General features: G+C 38.5%; 1 protein-coding gene across 2 annotated transcripts in view; it reads right to left on the bottom strand.

Annotated features, from left to right (window-relative positions):
* The window catches only part of LOC122809618 (cytochrome P450 2J2-like), an 898,680-nt gene that overhangs the window by 831,587 nt on the left and 42,096 nt on the right, over positions 1–24,997 (bottom strand). The gene's annotated exons all lie outside the window — the stretch shown is intronic.

Here is a 24,997-nt window from a genome sequence, read left to right as displayed (position 1 = left end):
GTCTCCACCAGTTGTTGTGTGCGCAGGCAGACAGGTGCCTCGAGGTTGGCAAGGAGCTCCTCAACATGTGTCAGGGGGGATGGATGGCATGACCCCCCTGTTGTGAGGTGGTCCCCCCTGACTGCAGAAGCATGCTGATGAGCATTGCAAAGTAGGTCAGTGCAATGATGCCGAACCTGCTCATGACTGCGGTTATGCAGGCCGACATCATTTACCCTGTGGACAAGATCATTCCACAGTGTGGTCCACTCTTGCTGCTCATGGACTGTTTTGCCAAACAGCACCTGGTTGTGCTGCACCAGGTGTGTGATGATGACCTCATTCTCGTCCACTGTAAAGACTAGAAGTCTCTCACGTGACATCTTGCTTGAAAGACATAAAGATGGAAACAGGTCTGAGCAACTCATACAGCAAGGTTATTATAGTTCTTAATGCACATCTCTGCCCCCCACCATATCTGCAAAAATAATCTGATCACACAACTCAATAGGTATGGCTACAGAATGCCTGCCATTGGGACATATGTCATATTGTACCACACTTTGTGAAGTGTGTTTGTAGCCATGTTCCCTGTGGGGGCACTATCATCGCTGGCCTGTTACGGGCAATGTCACCTGCATGCCATTTTAAGGGCCACTATGGTTCCATATATGAATATGGTCTGTTTGCTATGTGATTGCTGCACATCTGTTGTTTTGTGTTATTGGGGATATCTATGCATGCTGTTGGGCATGATCAGGAAATGTGTGGACTATTACTAGCCACATATGTTTTATAAAAGTGACACAACAGCATGTTTAGGAAACAGTTGCAAGCAGAACCACCTCTCCCACCTCATCTTGCCATGTTACCAGTCCACGTCACATGCGGGACCCACCCTGGGGCCTCCTCATCTACTGGCCCTGAACTGCCTTCAGGTGGAACCACCTCAGGGTGTACCACCCCCCAAAGCACACACAGACATGATCCTATCACCCAAGGTCAGGTCAAGGGTTTGGTGCATAGGGAGCTCCACAAAGACTTGGGGGATGTGCTACATCTCATTGAGGCCCTGAGTACACACTCACAGGGTCCACATGCTCCTCCTGCTCAGCTTCCAGCACAGGCATCTTCAGGGCCATGAATATGATGTTGTGACTGGCAATGGGTGGGGGCCTAGTTCCAAATGTTTCCATATGGGGGCTCATGGGGCTTCCACATTGCAGACAACATTTCCCATCCAGGGTGTTTACCCACCACACGTGTCATATACTACCCCTGTAGGCTGTCTTCTCTATCTTCCACGCAACCCACCTCCACAAATACACCTGCTATCCTTCTCCAAATTCCCAATCCCACCTTCACAAATAAGGGAAACGTGTTCCCAACATGGGGTTCACATGTGACATTGCTGTCCATGTAGCACACACTTATTGCTGTATATGTATATATGTGTGTGTATTGATATGTGTGATGTTCGCTCACACATAGCATGCAGCACTGTGATGCAAAACTAGGGGGCATGTATTTAAATGGGTCCCTATGACTTCGTCGAAATTTCAATTCACCTAACTGTCATTTCGTCTAAACTTCATTACATCGACAAGCATTTTAGGTGGGGGGCTTGGCACCCACACCCCCCAATGTGGGGGGCTGTGCCCCCCACACCCCCCCCTAACTATATATATCAACTCCAGGGTCGCACAACATTGGGGACGGGGGCAAATGCTTGTCGATGTAATGAAGTTTAGACAAAATGACAGTTAGGTGAATTGAAATTTTGACGAAGTCATAGGGACCCATTTAAATACATATGTGTGTGTGTCTGTATATCTGTATATATATATATATATATATATATATATATATATATATATATATATATATATGTAGACATACATGTGTGTGTGTGTGTGTGTGTGTGTGTGTATATATATATATATATATATACACGCACACACACAGACATACAGACACACACACAAATATATATTTATCTCTCTCTCTCTCTCTCTATATATATATATATATATATATATATATATATATATATATATATATATATATATATGGGGATATAGAAATCATGAGAAAAATTCAAGCACAACAGATGGCTAGACAGTGTAGACACACCAGAGGTAAACCTTATTTTTCCTTTTCTAGTTCTACAACATCTTATATGAGTAATGATACTCATTCAACTTTCCTCACTCTTAGATTTTCCAGTGATAAAAGGCGAATTAGAGAAATTATACATAAACATTGGCTAATTCTTGGTACTGATGGTTAAATTGGTTTGGTTGTAGGCACTAGATCTAAGTTTGGATATAGGAATAAATGAAATTTAAGACAAAGATTATGTTATCCTAGAGAGTTATCAGGCTCCAACAAAGTTGGCAATGCACAGCAAACTTATAAATGTGAACACTGTGCTTATTATTCCAATATTGATGAATCTACTTATTTTGTTCATCCATTGAATAACAAGGTTTTTACACATTTTCTACATGCTGATTGCAATACTAAGAATTTAGTGTACCTTGGGCATTGTACATTATGTAGAGGTTTTTATGTTGGCAAGACCAACAGGCGCCTATGGGAGAAAATACGTGACCATTTTTATTGCTTACTTAGGGGCATGAATTATAGTGCCATAGCGAAAAATATTAACACCTATGGTGATGAACATAATTTTAAAGTCTTAGTTTTATAAGTAATACGAGAGGGTCCCAGACAGGGAGATTTAGTTAATAAGACATATCAAGCAGAGTTGAAATGGATTTCCAGGCTTGGAGCACATGTTGCTCCAGGATTAAATGAACATGTATCTATTCAACCTGCATTGAGAGGTAGACCCCTAAGAAAGAAATAAGTCTTAGATATTTATACATCAAATATATTTAATATATATATATACACACATATATTTTTACATGTATTTTATGATATATAGTTTTTAAATTTATGACTGTATTTTAAGTGTTTGTGAATTCATTTTTGTAGTTTTGATAGTTGTCTTTATTAAACTGCTAGTGTTTTCAGCATTAGCTATAGTAATTTAGTGTATGTGTAATTAATTACTTAGCAAACACAGCTGAAATCTATTGCTTTGATGAATTGATTAGATGCTTGCACTATATAATACAGGATTTCATTAAAAGCGCTCATCTTTTTTGTTATTTCTGTTGCTTATTAAATCAATATTTTTATTCAACACGTTGGCATTTTTCCTGCTGTAGACTACTGGTTACTCCCTTTTTGTGATATTATTCATTTTGTTGCACCAGTAGCTTACTTCCTTGGGTAACGTTTTGTTTCTACTATATATATAATATATATATATATATATATATATATATATATATATATATATATATATATATGTGTGTGTGTGTGTGTGTGTGTGTATATATATATATATATATATATATATATATATATATATATATATACAAACACACATACATGTACATGTATAAATACATTTTCTGTACTGCTGAATGACTGTGCTGGATGATATGTTTGTGAAAACATCAGGCTTATGTATATCTGGCATGGCTTAGTGGTAAATCAATTTGGCTATGATATATAGGGTCCTGGGTTCGAGCCTTGCAAAGGCTGGTTATTTTGTTGCTGGGCAGAACAAGGGCCATTGGCTACAGAGTGATTAAGGCACTTTTAAGCAGTTGTAAGTGGGTTTGTGTGGGTTTGCATGGAGGTTAGCACTGCTAACTTCCAGTTACAGTTTCTTATACTGATTTAGTTCTCAATTGCTTAACCAGTGTAGCCATTGCTTACCCCCACGCAAACAGGCTTAAACCCGCTTACTGCTGCTTTAAAGTGTTTACTTCCGCTTACCCCCATGCTAATTACTTTAAAAGAAATGAAAAAGGGTTGATAGGAAAGTGGTGAAAAAGGGGCACAAAGAGGGAAAGGCAGTAGGGGAAATAGCTAGGGATGTGCAGGAAGGGTGTAGGGAAGGTCCATAGCTGCCCATTTCTTCTACAGCAACAGCTGTGCTTATACACTGATTTGAAAGTAGATGTGGACACTCATACCCCTGAAAGAGGGGTGAGGACAACAATATTATGTTGTGAAGCCAATTAGACCGGATTACATGTGTCCAGTGGACATGTGTGCGAAATGAACAGCTATGTATAGGGCGAGTTTTTTTGGGGGGAACAGATTGCCTTTTTTTTAAAGGTGAGAGTGGGATGTTGGGAAGGGATAGTAGGTATATTTGGAGAGGTAGGTTGGGTAGGATAACAGACAAGATAAACAGGACAGTATACTGGGGTGGTATATGACATGTGTGGGGAAAACACCTTCGATGGGGAAGGGTGTTTGAAAGTCGGAAGCCCATGAGCCCCCTAGTGGAAACAGTGGGACTGAGGTCACCACCCATGGGCAGTCACCACTGCACCTTCACAGCTCCAAAGGTGGCTGCACTGGGGGTTGAGTAGGAGGGCCAGGCTGACCCTCTAGTTGCACCACATAGCCCTCAAGCTGGCTTAGCAGATCTCCAAACTCCCTGCAGAGCTCGGTATGCACCAGACCCTGGATCTGGCAATGGATGACAGAACCCCATCCCCTAAGGTGGGTCTACCCAAAGGTGGTGCAGGACCAGCAGACATGGAGGTCCCAGCGTGAGCCCCAGACATGCTGATGCCCCGTGCCACGGCCAGATGAGGTGGGAGAGGTGGGTCTGCTGGGACCGGCCTTCCCAAGGGTGCTATGGTGTTTCAATTTTACAACATATGTTGCTTAGCAATAGTCAACACATTCTAGGATTAGGTATAACAGCATGCATAGATATTCCCATTAACCCGAAACACCAGATATGGAACAGCTGCATAGCAAACAGAACACATGCATATATGGAACCACAGTAGCCATTACAACAGCATGCAGGTACATTGATGGCAGCATACCACCAATGTGGGAGTATTTCAACATGGCACATGCATAGAAACAAATTTAAATATTTATCAAACAATAGGACATATGTCCCAACAGTAGATTTAATAGAGCATATACCGATTTAGTTGTGTATTTAGTTTATTGTTGCAGATATGATGGGGGTGGGGGAGATGTCAATTAACAACTTCTATATCCCTGTAGTTCTCATTACTTTCCTAGTCAGTGCTGTGATCTGTACCTTACAAGTATTAGTACACTACCCTATGGCCTTAGTTTGGGCAGTGGTATGGCTGTAGACAACTATATACATGAACTGAGTTTTACCTGCAGTATATACCTCTTACCTGGTATACCTGTGGATGTATTGTTTGTTAACACTGCCTGACTGTTTCTACACATATTCCCAGATTCCAGGTTGATATTATGCACATACCTGTCCATCTCTTACTGTACACACTCTGGGCATGTCTTAACAACATACAGGTGAAACCATGACATATTTTGACTATTTCCCTCATAAACCTTTGGTGAGTTGTACAATGACAGGTTTGTTTTCATAGACATTTTCCAAATATGTACAGGCCTGACAGTTATATGACATTATTAAATGCTGCCTACATTTTAGAGATTAGCACGTTGATATGCCATGGGGACAGGGTAACAGCCAGCAGATATGGGCCAATTAACTAGACATTCTGGACAAATCTGTACACTTGTGGGGTATGATTCTGCATACAGCTTACTACCACTCCCAGGATTTGAAACACGGCTGTGTCTGCTAAAAACAAAACAGTGTCTATTACAGCTGAGTATGCTATACAGATATTGTTGTGTTTTTCTTCTCTGATTTCTGTCTATAAGTCTCCCATAGTTTTACAATCCGATCTTGTAATTACAACACTCTTATACAGGATTTCCTAGACAGTTTTATTATGTAGCACAGTGTGGATGACAGTGATGAGTAATACCTTATTATTCAGAGCAACTGCTACACTAACAATGTCATACAATACCAGAGTAAACAGTACCAGTCCAGGATGTCAATCTTTTATTTCTCTCTGTTTTTGTATCTGACAAACCTGTGGGGGAATGTTTGTTAGCACTACCTGAATGTTGCCACACATATTACCAGATTCCACATTATTATTATGCACACACACATCTCACTCTGTTACCGCACACACTCTGGTCACAGCTTCACAACATGGGGGTGGAGATGGGACATACTTGGCTTATTACTTTCATTACATTTTGGGGAGTTGCTAGAGTGACAGGTTTGTTCTTATAGATGTCTGACAATCAGTTGTATGTCATTATTTGCTGCCTAAACATCTGGGATCATCCCACTGATTTGCCAGGGGGACAGGGTGGCAGGAAGCAGATATGGGCCACTTAAAAGAACATTCTGGGCATATCTGTACAGTTGTGGGGTATGATTCTGCATACAGTTTACTACCACTCTCAGGATTTGAACCATGGCTGTGTGTGCTAAAAATACAACTCACATCTCAGTTGCGTGTGCTATTTGGATTATGTTGTCTATCTTTTCATTGTTTTCTGTCTAAGTCTCTCTCAGTTGTACAATATGACCTCTTGTGAATACAACAGTCATATACAGACATTCTTACACATTTTATTTATGTAGCACAGTGTGGGTAACAGTGTTTAATACAACAGTGCTATTAAGAGATTGCAACACTACATTACTATATGATACCAGAGTAAACACATGCATTCCAGCTGTTACACTTTTACTGTCAGGCTGTTAACCTTTTATTTACAAACAACCTATATGAGACTCTTCCTGCCATATTGTCTGGTGTATTTAGTACATGCCTTAAACAATACAGGTTTTATACTGGCAATTAACTTTCTACTACTTTTAGATTTATTTTTTATGACAGTACATGCAAGAGTATTACTAACCAGCCCCTGGATGCAACCTCTACCTTCTACAGACATGGGCTTCCCGGTTCACAGCCTGCTCATCTGCCACTGTCAAAGACATAAGAGAAATATTTAGCCATACCTATCCATAATATACATGAGCTGGCAATTATTAAACAAGTAGTGAACTGATACTTACACATGACTGGGATATCCCCCGTTCCTAGCCTCTTGGATCCACTGGTCCAAGAGCTCCCTCTTTCTCTGCTTCAGGTCAGCATAGTGATGCCTGACCTGCTCACCAGTTCAAGGTATGTCTGTGGCACTGGTGAGGTCATGGGTGAGATTGTCCCAGGCTTCTGCTTTATATTGGGAACCTGGTACTGGCCCTGCAGCAGCCTCTGGTCATGATCTTTATTTAGGAGTCCTGCCATGACGTTGGACTCCTGGATACCCCAGTGCTGCACCCAAAAGCGCACTCCCTCTCCCACACCAGACATAGTGCCTACAGGAGGAAGCTGCAACCATTTATGAGATGTATTCTCATCTGTTGGGTTTAAATAGGGCCTATTTCTCGGACTTTGCTGTGGTTGGACATTTATGAAAATGCTAATCTGTGGGTCAAACCTGCTTAACTAAGTTTGGCATTGCTTAAAGGGGTACACCAATGGGCAAACTGATTTAGCTGGCCTACACATTGCTTACACTTAGCAAGCAGTAGGTGCAATGGTTAGCATTGCTTAATTTTTAATTTGCATACTATTTGCTGTTTGACATTGATTTATTATTCATTGCATGTTATATATGTGTTTGGTATCCATGATTCATGTGTACGTACACTGTATAACACTTTATTACAATGACACCTCACATCTGGACTTAATGCAGTACTCCAGTTCACATATTTATGTTATGTAGTAGGTTATACAACATAAAACTGTATACAGATTCCTTTCACATGTTAAGTTTAATATTCCTATAGTGAGGATCTGTTTGGTGATAACTCAGTCTTATGTACTACTGTGATGGCTTGCTGGTTAACTACTGTGATTATAGTGTACAGGGTCCTGGGTTCAAAGGCTGTTTATTTGGTTGCACTTTTAAGCAATTGTAAGCGAGTTTGCATGACGGTAAGCAATGCTAACCTCTGGTTTAATATGCTTGCAGAGAGGTCTCGTCAATATTGCTTAACCTGTTTGCGCATTGCTTACCCCCACGCAAACGAGCTTAAACTTGCTTAAATCTGCTAACCCCCACTTACCACTGCTTAATAGTACTTACTTCCACTTACCCCCGCACTAATTTAGACAGAAATGTAAAATGGTTCTTGGGAAGGTGGCGGATTTGGGCAATCTATGGATTTATCATTCATTACACATTATACCTTCGATCTATATCCCTCATCCATGTGTAAATATACTGTATGGGGCACTTGTGTTTATCTGTGGATTTTACAACATTATTACAATGACACCTCACATCTGCATTTAATGCTGTACTCCATTTCACAAATATATGTTATTTAGTAAGTTATGCAATAAAAATATTGTTCATAAAGTGATTTCTCATGGAAAATGGAATGTACTGGAGTGAGACTTGAACTGGGAATGACTGCTCGTAAGGTGTATGCTCTGACCACTACATTATTGCAGTATTGCTTCATTGTATATATCTTTATATTTATCTTCTTGTGCCATTTAAGCTGCAGTATATGTAGCTAAGCAATGGGCAAACCTGCACACCTACAGTTAAATTTTACCTATTTGATAAAAAAAATAAATAACTTGTTTATATTATTATATTTTGACTATTGCTCTTATAAACTTGGGGGTGTATGATGGGGGTATGCAACCCCTATGAGCGGTCTCACTCATTGTTATTGCTAAACTGCAGTTTTTGATTGCAGGAACATGTGTATTGGGAAAACTCTGCTCTCAGACATGCCCCCTGCACTTGTTCACACTTTGTGTCCATTTAGGAGTTCAGGCAGCATGTTTTCATTAATATGCATGGCGTTCTGTCCTAAATGGTCGCTTCCGTGCAGGACTAAGCTAGTCCTGCATGGAAGATTAGTAAATCTGGGGGGGTAACATTTTTAAATAACTTTCAAAATCATGGTCCTCTAAACTGGGCATCTTAATATTAAAAGAGATCAAAGAATTGCCAGACGTTTTTCAGAGCTATGCAAATTTTATGATTGTAAATAAAAAAGTGTGGTTAACTGCAGATTATATTCTAGGAAAATGCCAACCTTAAAGTACCAATTTATACTGATGTAAGAATTTTAATATCTCTGTTGTTATATTTCATCCTAATGTTGGAATTAAAATGCCAGTCTTATGGTGGTGATTTAATAAAACATACTTTTGGAAGAATAAAAAAAGAACTGTAAATTTACGGAAAGACTTGCAGACTTACTAAGAGAAAACAGACATAAAGAAAGCAAATGTAAAATGCAGGACACAAAACACTGAGCACAAACAGTAGAACTGATATAACATGGAAGATGTGCAAAGTAAGGAAAGTTCATATAAAATGAATACATTTACATGCAATGATCATGAGACTGAGGGAGAAATCTCATAAAAAGAAAAAAAAATACTTTTCACAAATGAAGGCTTACCACATAACTTAAATCTGCACAGATGTGATATGAAATGATCAATACTGTTTTGTGAGGACTAACTGGGGATTACAGACTACGAAGATATAAAGAATATTTGTTATTGTTTATGGTTTACATAACAACAACAGTTTTTCATCAGCTAAAAGGCTGCCTTCTATTTTTTTAGCATCTTTATTAAGCATGACATTGGGCAGCCATGGTGGTGCAGTGGTTAGCATTGCCACCTCACAGCAAGAGGTTCTCCAGTTCGATCCTCGGCTGGGGTGCCTTCTGTGCGGAGTCTGCATGTCCTCCCTGTGGCTGCGTGGGTTTCCTCCGGGTGTTCCGGTTTCCTCCCACATCCCAAAGACATGCTGCAGGTGGATTGGACACTCTAAATTGGCCCTAGGTGTGTGTGTGAGTGTGCCTTCTGTGGAAGGTTGGGCGCCGGGCTGGCAACTCGACACCGTAAAACTCCGCTGCCATTCATTGTGCAGACAAGGTGATCCGCTGTGGCGACCCCTAACCAGGAAAAAGCCGAAAGAAGAAGAAGATTAAGCATGACATTAAAAAGCAGGATAGGTGCATACACAGTAATAGAAAAAGAAGGAACCGCACTAGCATTTCTTTTGTTATTTCATGCAGTATATTATTTAATAGTTTTAATTCACTCCATTACATAAATTGCCTTCCATTAAATTTCACTCCTCCTTCAGAACACTATTCAGCATGTCTTGTTCCCCAAAATTCAGTTTATTTCTAGATAATAGTTGCTTCCTTTTTCTAAAGATCCTGTTTCCATTTCTTTTATTCCCATTACAATGTTCAATACTTCAGTTACAGCTGGTTTAAATTTTGAATTCCGTATTCTGTAATTGATTTTTTTTTCCAGAAAACAGCATTAAACTTAGTAAGGCCTTACTATGTATGTTCAATTCAGATTCCACATTTCAGTTCAAAAGAATCATTTACTTAGTTATAACCATTTGCTCCCACAACATTCCTGGCAAAATATTCTGTATGGAATTTTTAAAGTCTGCCAACCCATTGTATCCCTGCCCCCCAAAAATGTGTCGAGTTACCACTCTCATTCCCATCACACCAACAGCATTTGCTATATGCCTGAGAAACAAATCTCTGGTGTCTTGAAATGGTATAAAAATACCTGTGCAAACTCTTTCAAGCAAAATCCTAAGCGTTCTGGACTTTGTTGCAGACTTAGGAGCCATTTAGATGTCCTCCCATTGTTCCTTTGTATCCTGCCATTTCATTCTCTCTTTTAACAAATTATAGAACTTCAACAGAGTAAATGTGTTGCAGGCATAACACGTATGTAAAAGCACATGATCCAATCAGAAACAAATAAAATACTAAATTAATTAAATCTTAAGATTAAAATACATAAAACCCCTAGTTACATTACAACTATATATATATATATATATATATATATATATATATATGTGTATGGGTCTATATGACTTGGTCGACAGTTCATATGATCGACTGTTTATTTGGTCGACAGTTCATTTGATCGACAAGCATTTGCCCCCTTCCCCAATGTTGTGTGACCCTGGAGTTGATATATATAGTTAGGGGGTGTGGGGGGCACAGCTCCCCACATTGGGGGGTGGGGGTGAAGCCCCCCACCTAAAATGCTTGTCGATCAAATGAACTGTCGACCAAATAAACAGTTGATCATATGAATTGTCGACCAAGTCATATAGACCCATATATATATATATATATATATATATATATATATGGTTCCCTATCAGAAGCCTGAAACACTATAAGCCTGAAAATCAAAATCCTGAAAACTATAGACTGAAAGTTCAAAATCCTGAAAGACCAAAATCCTGAAAACACAAATAATGCTAATATGTCACTATAAAGACACTAATATCTACCAACTGACCCTGACCCTAACCCTAACCCTAAGGTCCGTCACTATCGCACACTCACCTGACCCGTGCCCTAACCCTAACTCACTTAAACCGCCCCTAACCCCAATATTTGTCACTATTGCATACATGCCTAACCTGCGCCCTAACCCTAACTCACTTAAACCGCCCCTAACCCTAACATAAAACCAACGCACACTTACCTGAACCCAACGCATGACCCAACACCACAGGGCTAACAATAGCAAAGCCACAATGACGTCAGTATGTCCATTTTGTGTTTTCAGGATTTTGAGTTTCAGGATTTTGGTCTTTCAGGATTTTGAACTTTCAGTCTATAGTTTTCAGGATTTTGATTTTCAGGCTTATAGTGTTTCAGGCTTCTGATAGGGAACCATATATATATATATATATATATATATATATATATATATATATATATATATATATATATATAATAAATATATAATCAAATGAATAAAAAAATCAAATCACATTGAAAAAAAACGCATAAAAAGTTACGAAATCACAAATTCATAGCCCTTTGTTTAAGCACATTGCTAATTGAAATGACATCACTGGGACCAGGATGAACACTGGAATTAAGTCTAAGCTGCTAATACAGTTCACAGAGTGCCAATATATTGTTGGCATCCTCCCCTCTAGGACTGTATTGAATGAAGTTCACTATAAAAAACAAACCATGAAATTAATACAACCTGTGCTATGCTTATATAAAGCATTGATATATATACATATTTATTTTTGATATTGTAGCAGTGTTGCTGAATTCTGTCCTTTAATTTTTGGGTTGTTTTCCCAATATAATAAGCATGACAAGAAACATACAAAGCTGTATACATTACCATAGAGGAAACACAATTCCCTCTACAATGGCAAGGAAAAGTCCAATTGGATCCTTCAGCAGTAATATATGGTCCTTCATGAATGTAACAGCATTGTTTACAGTGAGCACGTTTTGCCATATGTTTGTGTTGTTAGAAGGGGTAGTCTCTACATTTTCAGAAAAGTATTAAATATTTTGACCTCTACTAAAACTTATTTGAGGGAACCCTCTAATTTAGCCTTCATTCCCCCAGTAAAAATTAAATTCCAATTGTTGAGAAAAGTCTTCACATATTTGTGAGAGTCACTAGCATAAGGTTCCACAAAGGACAAATTATGCTCTACTTTCTTGTCATTAAAAGAATTGTTACTTGATGCCAATGTTTCATCTGTAACAGTCACTTTACTCAATGGGGACAAAAGTTAGAGCTTCTACCCCTGACCACCTCTTCTTTAACCTCTAATAATAAAGTGCTATGATAACCTCATGCAGTAAACAAGGTGGTCAAAAATCAATCTCATTTTAAAAAGAATTGTCAACACTAAGAATTCTGGACAAGAGGACCATTTGGCCCTTAACTATACCTCTCTTTTGAAACTGTGGGTGACAACTATCAAAATGTAAGAATGAATTAGAAAACATTTTCTTCCTAAAAATGTTGGAAGTATATTTCTTTGAGACTGTGTCTTTACCAGTGGTGATGTCCAAATAGTCAATACTATCATAACTCATGTGATGGGTAAAAAAACAAAACTCAGTTGAGGTATCAAAGGCCTGTTTAAATTATAACCACTGATCAGGAGCCCCCTTCCATACAATAAGAATACCTTCCTGGTATCTAAAGTAAGCTACCACTAGATTAAAACATTCTGAAGTAAAAATAAAATTATCTTCCCAGACATTTAACACTGTGTTAGCATAAATGGTGGTGCAAGCCTCACCATTGCGACACCTGACACTTGGCAAAAAAATTCACCTTCAAAATGAACAAAATTGTTCTGCAATACTAATTCCAGAAAGTTTTCTATTAATTTCATCTGGAGAGCAGAAAAAGATTAATTGCATTGAAGTATGGTGGCCAAAAATAATCAATGCCTACAGAGTGAGGAATAACAGTGAACAAGTTTATAACATGTACTATAATAAACCAAAAAATAATTTCCAAAAGGGACATGGTTCATTTTTTTCTAAAGGTTGCCATGAGTCTCTGAGAATATGTCCTTTGGAATCTAACAATTTCTGACAGGTGGCATCTATAAAAATAGCGAAAGGTTCCGTTTTGGACCTCCTAGTAGTAACAATAGGTCTGAAGGATGGATTTAATGTTTTTTTTTTTTTTTTTTTTTTTTTTATGGATTTTTAGGAATCCCAAAAATAAATGGAATAAGTGGATTATCCACCATAACAAAATTGTAGGTGGGTAAATCCAGCACACCTTGAAGTAATAAATCCCACAAAAGTAAATTAATTTTACTATTGGAGATGTTCACTTCATTCTTGGAGATCCTATTGTATGTATTCTCATCTGCCAATAGTTTGAAGATGGAATAGTCAAATGAATCCATAATACCCCCCCCCCCCCACCCGCCCGCTTTCATAATCTGGAGAGTTTTATCAGATCTAATAGAAAAATAACACTTGTCTCTCAGTGGTATCAGGTTAGAAAATGTCAAACCATGATTGTTCTAATCCCTTCTGAAACTCTGTTCACAAACTTTTTTAAAGGCTGTTACCATAGGTGGCAAAAAAACCCACTTTTCATTTATTTTTAACTGTGTTGATTTACTAGACGGTGAAAGATTACCAAAAAATAAAACTTAGATTTAACAACCTAGTATAAAACTTTAACTGAACAAGTACCTGGAACAAAATTAAATCCTTTTTTAATAAAGAAATTGCAGGTTCTGGAAAAGATCAATCAATTAAATTAAAAACTGAAAAATTGTATGTCCTGTCCTTGAATATGAAGGCAGATGGTGTCATTGGGGAAGCCTCATGACTCATGTAATTTATCTCGTTTTTCCCCTTCCCCTTCACTGGCAATTTTTGTTGTTGTTGTTCCTGCTGTTCCATTTCTTTATCTGGACTTTGTACAAGCATATATATTTTTAGTCTTCTAGAAACTGTTAACAATAAAAGAGTTGCATTTAAAAAAATAATACATTTACTATATGCAGGCTTTACATGTTTGTATGTATTTGCCATCTGCTAAGTATTTCCAATATCCTGTCAAAAACAGAAACCTTCATAACATGTCATAACAAACTGAATAACCTTTCACTCAAGCTGGTCACTTATTTACTCTGCCTCATGTTCTAGGTAAAAGTGCTTTAGTGATAAACTAATTTTCTGGTAAATGTCATTCCCGGGTTAGTTATTATATAACTAATTAAGCACAAACTCTAAATCTTCTGGATCTGCTGTGTGTAATTTCTAAAATTAATGTATGGCTAGTGTATATTTTCTTACAGTCAGCACTGAACCTTTTATATCTTTTACATAATATAATGTTATACTATATAACGGTGAATGTTTATTCTGGTCTAAGTTCTTCAGTATATCAGAGTGCTGTGTCTGCAAAATTTTCCTGCTCAGTCTGTCCTTTATAATCTACATATGTTTTCAGTTTACTATTCTGGCCAAAGGGCATTTTTCTGGGTTGTTTTTGCCTTAAATGATCAAAATGTAATTACCATCTATGAGCTATAGCACAGGATCTTAATACAACCTGATCCACTGTCTCTGTACATTTCACTATTGTAAATCCTGATGTGGATATTTTTGTGGGGGTCTGCACCTCACAGCACCACCCAGTTTGGAGCTCTGTCACCATACCTTTGACTTCTAAATGTACTACCTTTGTAGTCACATTTGCAATCTCAAATGCATATGGTTTTGGCATGTTAGCAATGATCACAGTAGATACAATTAGATACTTGTTTTCTTATTACATAATTTGGCATGTCATGAGGCTCACTAATAACTAGGATTTTGTTTCTGAATTCATGCATGAACATTAGGCTAGCTGCTGCTGGTCACACTGCAAGAGCATCTTTATATATTGATCTCATAACACTGGCAGTCTTATGACATTAGCTGTGACTATTTCAACCACAGCATCTGCCTGCAGCCATGACAGGGTTAGTCTTCTGTGATGTATTCCTTACTTAACACAACACTGTCTGAAATGAATGCATTTGAAGGGTAGAACATTATCAGACTTAACTGTAGCTGACATGCTAAAAGGCAGAATATATTGTCGTGTACTGAAACCACAAGAAAGGCTGATGAGAATATTAGAGACTCCACAATGGGAAACAGAAATTTGATATGTTGATACTACTAAAAATAAGTAGTCTGTGTTATGACATGAACCATAAAAATCAACAACAGCATTCATCTGGAGTTCTTTTGTCATTCTGACACCAGGATAGGAATGCTGGCACTCTGCAGACTATTATTGGCACAATCTAAAATTTGATTTACATATCCAATCCAACATTTCAAAAACCCACAAAAAAACTAGGGCTTCTTTATAGGCACAATACATTTCTCTCCCCACCAACAAAACAAGCCTTCTCCCTCTCTTATCTACTTCCCTCTTTAACCTATGGTGCACCCTTATTAATTAACCTACAGTCCTCCCTGAAACAAAAACTAGAGTCTTGCCACAGCAAGATTGCCAATTTTGCTTCACACTGCTGTCATTCTACCCATCATTGTATAGCCTTAAGAAATCTTCAATGGCTCAAATTTTCACATTACCTACTACTCCTAGAAATTACTACCTCTCACAAACTAATTTATAAACCACAAGATTGCCCTGCACTCAGCTCCTTATTTTCCCCTCACTCCCCAACAAGGCCATTACATTCAGAAAATCAAAACCTACTACAAATTCATAAACCTAAACTATCTGCAGACAAACTCTTATATTCCTGGATCATCGCTAGATCCTGGAACAATCTCCCCTCCCATGTCCGTTCTGAAAACATCCCATCAAATTCAAAACTGCCCTACACAGGCACCTGCTCTCCACTTGGATCTGCAACTGCACTACCCAGAAGAATGCTATCACTTAACTCCCTTTCCCCACACATAGTATTTGCCTTTTCGTAACTATCTAACCTTCATAACTCCACATTATTCCACTAGAATTGTCCCTTACATTATATCAACCATCAGCAGATCATTTATACTTTACTTTAAGCATGCCACCTACTAACTATAACCTTATGAAGCTTCTGTCTGCTTGTATTTTCTTCTCCTTTGCTTATATTTCCTCTATACTCAATATTTGATATAGAACCTTCAGCTGTACCATTCTCTGACTTATCAGCCCTGCTTAATTCAACCTAATTTTCCTGATACGTTTGAATCTGTTTATGTTGCCATTTTCTATATCATGTTTGCCATTTTTGTATTGTAATGATTTTTGTAAACATTGTAACTTCCTTGTTGTTATTGTGCATTGGGGCTTTTCTCCCTGGGGCCTCCACTGAAAATGGGCTAATTTTAGCTCAGTGGACTTTCCTTGTAAACAAATGTCAATAAATAAATAAAATAAATTACTATGGCAAAGAGCCACATAGCACATTCACATTCATGTCATCTATATGTGGAAACGTTATGTTATGTGTTCTCTTTGTTAATTGGATGAGTGAACTGTTCTCCAAACCTTTTTCAGTCAAGCTCCAGGTAGGCTGATGTAATAAAGGCAATGCAGCAAAAAACATCCATCTCAGACTGACAATGTAATGAATAAAATAATGCAGAAATGACAAAGCCGGGAACAGGTTAACTGAGCATTATCTTCTTTCTAACTGTGGCCTTTGAGCTATCTACTCCCAGATTAAGTTTCATGTGCAGTCTCTACAGATCTTTTTTTTTTTTGTAAATATCTTTTAAATTATTAACCTTTTCTTTTAAACAGTTATTTACTTTCTATGAGAACAAACATTTCTTCTTCAGAGTTTCATACTTTTTTATAATTTCAACATCTGGATCACTTTTATTTTTTTCATGTCAGGCATATTCAGATAGAATAGTTTCACCCTCTGCAACACAGCTTAGTCTTTCCCATTTCTTTTTAATACCAATGTTAATGGCAATGCACAAGCTTGTATCATATTTATATAAACTTCATCTAAATTATTATTTCAGCCTTTGAATGTCTTCAGATGTGATCCATTAAGTTTTAAACCTCCTTCTATGATGAACTCTGAATTGATGATGTTGCAATTTAAATTACAATTTTTCAATTCCAAGAGGATGTTTTGACAGATGTTTCTTAGAGATGGCTTTGTGTGACTTGTGGTCAGCTATGTTCAAAAGCACATATTCTAGTAAGAATTGATTCTGCCTGAGAATGTTTATTCTACATATGTCAATGATATACTGACATAGGGTAATCCGTTAAACCCCTACCACTTCGCGCTGCTGTGTTTTGGCAGTATTTCACTAGCAGATTTTACTTAGACCATTCACTTGTAAGAAGAAACATAGTCTGCTTGGGTGGATGCTGCTGATATTTATCCTGAAAGAGATGAATAAAATAAACATGGGAACACTGACTTAACTACAGTAGCAATGTGTATAATAGAAGTTTGTTTGTACTAAGTTAATCTTTACACCTAAGAAACAAGTTACCTGTGTTAACTTTTATGTAAAGTACTGTAGTGTCATTGCAGCACACCTGTACAGCTGTGGTAAATGGAACACCTGAGAATGTACTGCGAGGTCCTTCGGAGCTTGTCTCCAGCACCCTAAGTGCACCACTACACTCCAACACCCAGCCCAAGAATCGATAAGTTGTAGGTCAACTTGAACTTCTTACATTCCCACTAAGGAAATAAATAACTCAAGTCCATCATTAAACCCATACCACTTGCCACTGGTTTTGTTTTGGCATATTTCACCCATAGCAGTTCCTGCTTGTTTTGGGGTTCCTGTTTATAATTGTGTTTAGAACTATTAAGCACAAGTGTCATGTAGTCATAGTTGTGATTTTCTGTCATGTGATCATAGCTGTGAATGTTATAACTGCAATCCAAGCTGGCGAGGAAATACCGCCAAAACACAGCAGCGCAAAGTGGTAGGGGTTTAATAGAAAAGTACAATTTTTTCCCTTGTATATGAATCAAAAGTGTTCCCAGGTCTACAGAACTTAGAACAGCTACCTAGAAAGTCCACAGCTTCTGGTGATGTATGACATCACAATCTAGAACTTAAACTTTGTTTCAACTGATCAAGTGCTTTCTGTTATTTATCCATTCAAATGGAATCTCTCTTTTCTTCACTTCTCGCAAAGATGCAGCAATTGTACTGAACATTTGAAAGAGGATCTTCTACAAGCACCGGGCTCCCAGGCACTTTAAGACCACTGTCTTGAAGACAAGGACTCAGGTGTCTTGTAGCTTTTGCATTGACTGCTGCTTTCACTCAAACTCAAATATGAGTTCAGGCAAGGTGCAGCAAATTTATGGAGAGAGAGTAATTGCCAAACTTTACACAAACACATTATTTGAGTTCTGGCAAGTAAGTGTGGCAGTAATGAAGACAGAGTGGGCGAGAGGTGGGCGTGTAGATTTGCCTTTCAGACTACAATCAGGAAGGTGATTTATATTTAAGGAATGGAAGGGAAGTTTTATGTTTAAGGGGATGGAAGGGAACTTAGGGTTAGGGACTGGGAGATAAAGTTTAAAGTTTATGGATCAATCATAGATTTTAAGGTTAGAGAGGGGATGGAGTTTTACGTTTAGGGAGCAATTAGGGATTCCATGTTAAGGGAAGAGGGAGTGGAGTTCTAGAGATGGAAATCAAGGGATTGGGTTTGGAGCCAGATTGGAGTTTTAGGGTCAGAATTAGGGCTCTGGTATGGCTATGGAGTATAACAGGGTAGAGCACTGGGAGGGGTAATTAAGAGTAGACTAGAGGAGATAGGACATTTGTGTGTTAAAGCAAGTGGCAGCAGGTAATGTGTTAAGCTACTAGCATGCAAACACTTGTAGTAGACTTTTTGAAAGAACCTTGGCTATAACAAGCTATGCCTAGCAAACTTCTTATATTTTCTGCACTGCCCAATATGGGCATGACTTGATCAGTGCCAAGAGACCTTTTTTTCTGGTTCAACTGTTGGTCAGTTTTATTATACTAAATTGTTCCATTTCAAAACATGAGGTAATAATTTGCTGTTTCAAACAAGAGAGTTAAAATTTTAACAGGATAGTGACCATATACTGGAAAATGCCATGGTTATAAAATAACAGATTATAACATTTCTATTGATAGAGTCTTCACCATGGAGACATTATGAACCTGCAGATAAGATTATTTGTTTTTTTGCCATTTTGGATGAGGAATCTACACCTAAACCTCAGATTTCCATTTTGAGACAATCTGGTTGTTGTGTATTACTATGTCTCACTGCTCATGCAGTTGACTTAGTTCAGGTTTCTGCTTATGTTGGTATGAGGTCTGCATCACCCACTTCATTCATCAGTTGTTTCCATAATGAACTTTGCTATGACCTGTCCTACATAATTCAGTGCAAGCCTGGCTGCATGCATCAGCGGTGAATGAGCCATTGGGAGTTCAGTTTAATGGGGTAAAGTCTTTTGGATAGATTACCCTTCCAGCCAGACAAGCTGAAAGGCATGCTATGAATCATATAACACTTAAAAACTAATGACTGATTGACTTTGGGAGTTTTTTCCTGCCTCTAGATGATGACAGACTGTTTTCACCAAGGCATGTCAGGATAAATATCTGTATGTATAACTAAATTCTTAGAAGGGAGGGTAGGAAAATCAACCTTCAAAATATTTGTATTTCTAGATATAAGTTTAGGAATTCCATACACTTGGAAACATAGTTTATACATTCTGAATGTTATAGTTCATTACATGCCCCATTTATTTACCAACTATATTATGGAGAAAGAATAATTCTGTACTGGGTGGGCCCAAAAGAGGTTTAAAGATTCCTCCTAGCTTTGTTTTTGATAATAAGATGGTACTGCCATCATTTGCTTATTAAAACATATCTATATTATGTTTATATTTGGCATACATATGGTCATGAAGCTGCGACAGGATAGCTAATGTCATGTGCAGTTAGGTCGCACTCAGCAACCATCTGCTGACCTAGTTCAGAGGTATTAGGTGTGGAATAAAAACTACAAAAGACAAATGATAACCTTGTCAACTCCCCGTATACCTCTTATTTTGTCTGAACAACCAGAATTCATAAGCACTTTCCCCCGGATTAACTATCCTTCCGGGCAGGACTAGCTTAGTCCTGCACGGAAGTGGCCGTTTAGGAGCAGGATGGCAGCCTGCCATTCATATTAATGAGGCATGCTGCCTGAGCTCCTAATCTTACACGGAGTGTGTAAGAGGGCAGGGGGTGTGTCTGAGAGCAGAGCTCTCAGAATATACATGCCCCTGCAATGAAGAACAGCAGACAAGTCATAAAAGAATGAGTGAGACCGCTCATAGGTGTACGCATACCCCCAGCAACATCCCCCACGTGTACAAGAGCAATAGTTAAAACAACAAATAAAAAGATGTTTTTTTTTTTTTTTATGAAACAGATTAAATTTAACCATAGGTGCGAGGGTTTACCCATTGCTTAGCTGCAGTTAATGCAGCTTAAATGGCAGAAGAGGATAAAAAGCAAGATATATGCTAATGCAGCAGTACAGCAATAGTGTAGTGGTCAGAGCATTCACCTTACAAACAGTCATTCCCGAGTCGAGTCCCACTGCAGTACATTCCATTTTCCATGTCAAATCACTTTATGACCAATATTTTTAGTTGCATAACCTACTAAATAACATATATTTGTGAACTGGAGTACTGTATTAAATGCCGATGTGAGGTGTCAGTGTCATAATGCTGCAAAGTCCACAGATAATACATGTGCCCCATACAGTATATGTACACAGGAATTAGGGATACAAATAGAAGGTAAAATGAGTAATGAATGATAACGCCATACAGCTTCCAAATCCCCCACCTTCCCAAGAACCATTAGACATTGCTATCTAAATGAGTGCAATGGTAAGTGGAAGTAAACACTAATATGCAAGTATAAGCACTATTAAGCAGTAGTAAGCAGGAGTAAGCACAAGTAAGCACTAGTAAGTGGGTTTAAGCCCATTTAGCAGGGGTAAGCAATGCGCACACAGGTTAAACAATATTGAAGCTAACTCTTTGTAAGCATATTTAAGCGGAAGTTAGCATTGCTTACCCTCACACAAACCCGAGCAAATCTGCTTACAAGTAGTTAAAAGTGCCTTAATCACTCTGTATCCAACAGCAGTTGTTCTGCCCAGCAACAAAATAAACAGCTTTAGCAGGACTTGAACTCAGGACCCTATTCACCATAGTCACAGTAGTTCACCACTAAGCCATCAGAGCAGTGCATAAGATTGAGGTATCACCAAACGAATCCTCACTATAGTAAAATCAAATTGAACATGTGAAAGGAATCTATATACAGTCTTATGTTGTATAACCTACTACATATCATAAGTATGTGAACTGGAGCACTGAAGTAAGCCCAGATGTGAGGTGTAATTGTAATAGAGTGTTGAAATCCCCTATTAACACAGGGACCCCATACAGTGTACGTACACATGAATCTTGGATAGCAGACATATATATAATATGTAATGAATAATAAATCAGTTACAAAAAGCAAATATAATGCAAAGTAAATATTAAGCAATGTTAAGCATTGCACAGGTGAGCTTAGTAGGTGTAAGCAACGTGTAGGCCAGCTAACTCAATTTGCCCAGTGGTATACCCCTTTAAACAATGCCAACCTTCGGTAAGCAGGTTTGCCCATAGCTTAGTCTTTTCAAAACCATCCAATAATGGCAAAGTGCAGGAATCTGGCCCTATTTAAATCAAACAGGTGGGAATACATCTCATAACTGGTTGTGGCTTCCACTTGCAGGCACCCTGTCTGGAATGGGAGAGAGAGTGTGCTTTTGGGTGCAGCACTGGGGCATCCAGGAGTCCAAAGTCATGGCAGGACTCCTTGTCAAAGACCAAGAGCAGAGACTTCTGCAGGGCCAGTACCAGGGTTCCCAATATAAAGTGGAAGCCTGGGACTGTCTCACCCATGACCTCACCAGTGCCACTGGCATACCCCCAACTGGTGAGCAGGTCAGGCATCACTATGCCAACCTGAAGCGGTGAAAAGGGGATCTCTTGGATCAGTGGATCCAGGAGGCTAGGGCGACAGGGGAGGTCCCAGTAGTGTGTAAGTATCACTTCACTACCTGTTTAATAATTGCCAACTCATGTATATTATGGATAGGTATGGCTACATATTCCTCTTATGTCCTTCACAGTTGCAAGTGAGCAGGCTGTGAACCAGGAGGCCCATGACTGTCACTTGGAGAGGTTGCAATGCGAGGCAGATTAGTAATACTCTTGCATGTACTGTCATAGGAAATAAATCTAACTGTATTAGTAAATCAATTGCCTGTAGAAAACCTGTAATTTTTAAGACAAGTACTGCATACACCAGAGAATATGGCAGGAAGAGTCTCATATAGGTTGTATGTAGATAAAAGCATAATAGCCTGACAATAAAGGTCTAACTGCTGGACTGCATGTTTTTACTCCGGTTTCATATGGTAATGTAGATTTGCAATCACTTAATAGTACTGTTGTATTAAGCACTGTTACCTACACTGTGCAACATAAATAAAAAAATGTGTAGGAATGTCTGTATATGACTGATGTAATCACCAGAGGTCAGGTAGTACAACTGGGAGAGGCATAGACAGAAAACAGTGAAATGTAGGCCAACAAAAATACAAATAGTGCACACAACTGAGACATGGACTATTTTATTTTTAGCACACACAGCCATGGTTTAAATCCTGGGAGTGGTAGTAGTCTGCATACATAATCATACCTCACAACTGTACAGATATGTCAAGAATGTCCAGTAAATTGGCCCATATCTGCTGCCTGTCACTGTGTTCCCCTGGGAAATCAGTGGGATGATCCCAGACATATAAGCTGCAAACAAGAAATACAACTGATTGTCACACATTTATAAGAACAAACCTGTCACTCTAGCAACTCTCCAAACTGTTATGAGAGTAATAAGCCAAGCATGTCCAATCTACACCTCCATGTTGCCAAGCTGTGACCAGAGTGTGTACAGTAACAGAGTGAGATGTAAGTGCATAATACTGATGTAAAACTGGTGCTTTGTGTGGCAACATTCAGGAAGAGCTAACAATCATTGCTCCACAGGTCTGTCAGATATGGACACTGTGCCCAGAAATAAGAGTGATACCCTGTACTGGTATAGTTTACTTTGGTATTGTATGGCATTGTTAGTGTTGTAGTTGCTTTGAATAATAAGGTATTACTCATCACAGTTACCCACACTCTGCTACATAATATAACTGTCTAGGAAATCCTGTATAAGAGTGATATAATACAAGGTCAGAATGTAAAACCACAGGAGAATTATACACAGAATTCAGATACGAGATATACAGCAATATCAATATAGCACACACAACTGTGATGGACAGTGTTTTAGTGTTAGCAGACACAGCCATAGTCTGAATCCTGGGAGTGGAAGTAGGCTGCATACAGAATCATACCCCACAACTGTACAGATATGTCCAGAATGTCCAGTATACTGGTCCATATCTGCTGCCTGTCACACTGTCCCCCTCGAAAATCAATGGGGTGATCCCAGATGTTTAGGCAGGAGACAGGAAATACAACTGATTGTCACACATCTATAAAAACAAACCTGTCCCACTAGCAACTCCCCAAAATGTTATGAGAGTATTAGGCCAAGTATGTCCCATCTACACCCCCATGTGATCAGAGTGTGTACAGTAACAGAGTGAGATGTATGTGCATAATACTAATGTGGATTCTGGTACATTGTGTGGCAACATTCAGGTAGTGCTAACAAACATTGCTCCCACAGGTCCGTCAGATAAGAACACTGTGCCTAGAAATAAAAACTCAATACCCTGTACTGGTACTGTTTACTCTGGTATTGTATGGCATTGTGAGTGTTGCAGTTGCTCTGAATAATAAGGTATCTCTGATCACTGTCACCCACACTGTGCTACATAATATAACTGTCTAGAAAATCCTGTATAAGAGTGTTGTAAGTCACTAAAGGTTGAAGAGGTCAATAGTCTATATATGTCCCGGTTCACCTGCATGTGGTCAAGACATGGACAGAGTCTGTGCAAAAAGAGATGGACAGATATGTGCATAACCTCAACCTGGAATCTGGGAGTATGTGTAGAAACAGTTAGTTAGTGTTAAACAATTCCTCCACAGGTATACCAGGTAAGAGGTGTATACTGCAGGTAAAACCAGTCCATGTATATAGTTGTCGACAGCCATATCACTGTCCACACTAAGGCAATAGGGTAGTGTAGTAATATTTGTAAGGTACAGATAATAGCATTGATTAGGAAAGTAATGTGAACTACAGGAATATACTAGTTGTTAACTGACATCTTTCTTTTCTCCCCACCATATCTCGAACAATACACTAAATACCCACCTCAATTGGTACGTGATGACTTCACTGTCATGTTGGGACATATGTCCTATTGTTTGATAATTAGTTAAATCTGTTTCTATGCATGTGCTATGTTGAAATACTCCAACATTGGTGGCATGGTGCAATCAATTTACCTGCATGCTGTGGTTATAATCATTGTGGTCCCATATATGCATGTATTCTGTTTGCTATGCAACTTTTCCATATCTGGTGTCTAGGTTAATGGGAATATCTATGCATGCTGTTATACCTAATCCTGGAATGTGTTGACTATTACTAACC

Source organism: Protopterus annectens, chromosome 8.part0 (assembly GCF_019279795.1).
Source record: "Protopterus annectens isolate FY-2018-M chromosome 8.part0, PAN1.0, whole genome shotgun sequence".
In the NCBI taxonomy this organism is placed as follows: Eukaryota; Metazoa; Chordata; order Ceratodontiformes; family Protopteridae; genus Protopterus; species Protopterus annectens.
Note: the sequence above shows the minus strand (reverse complement) of the source record. Positions and strands in the feature narration are given on the sequence as shown.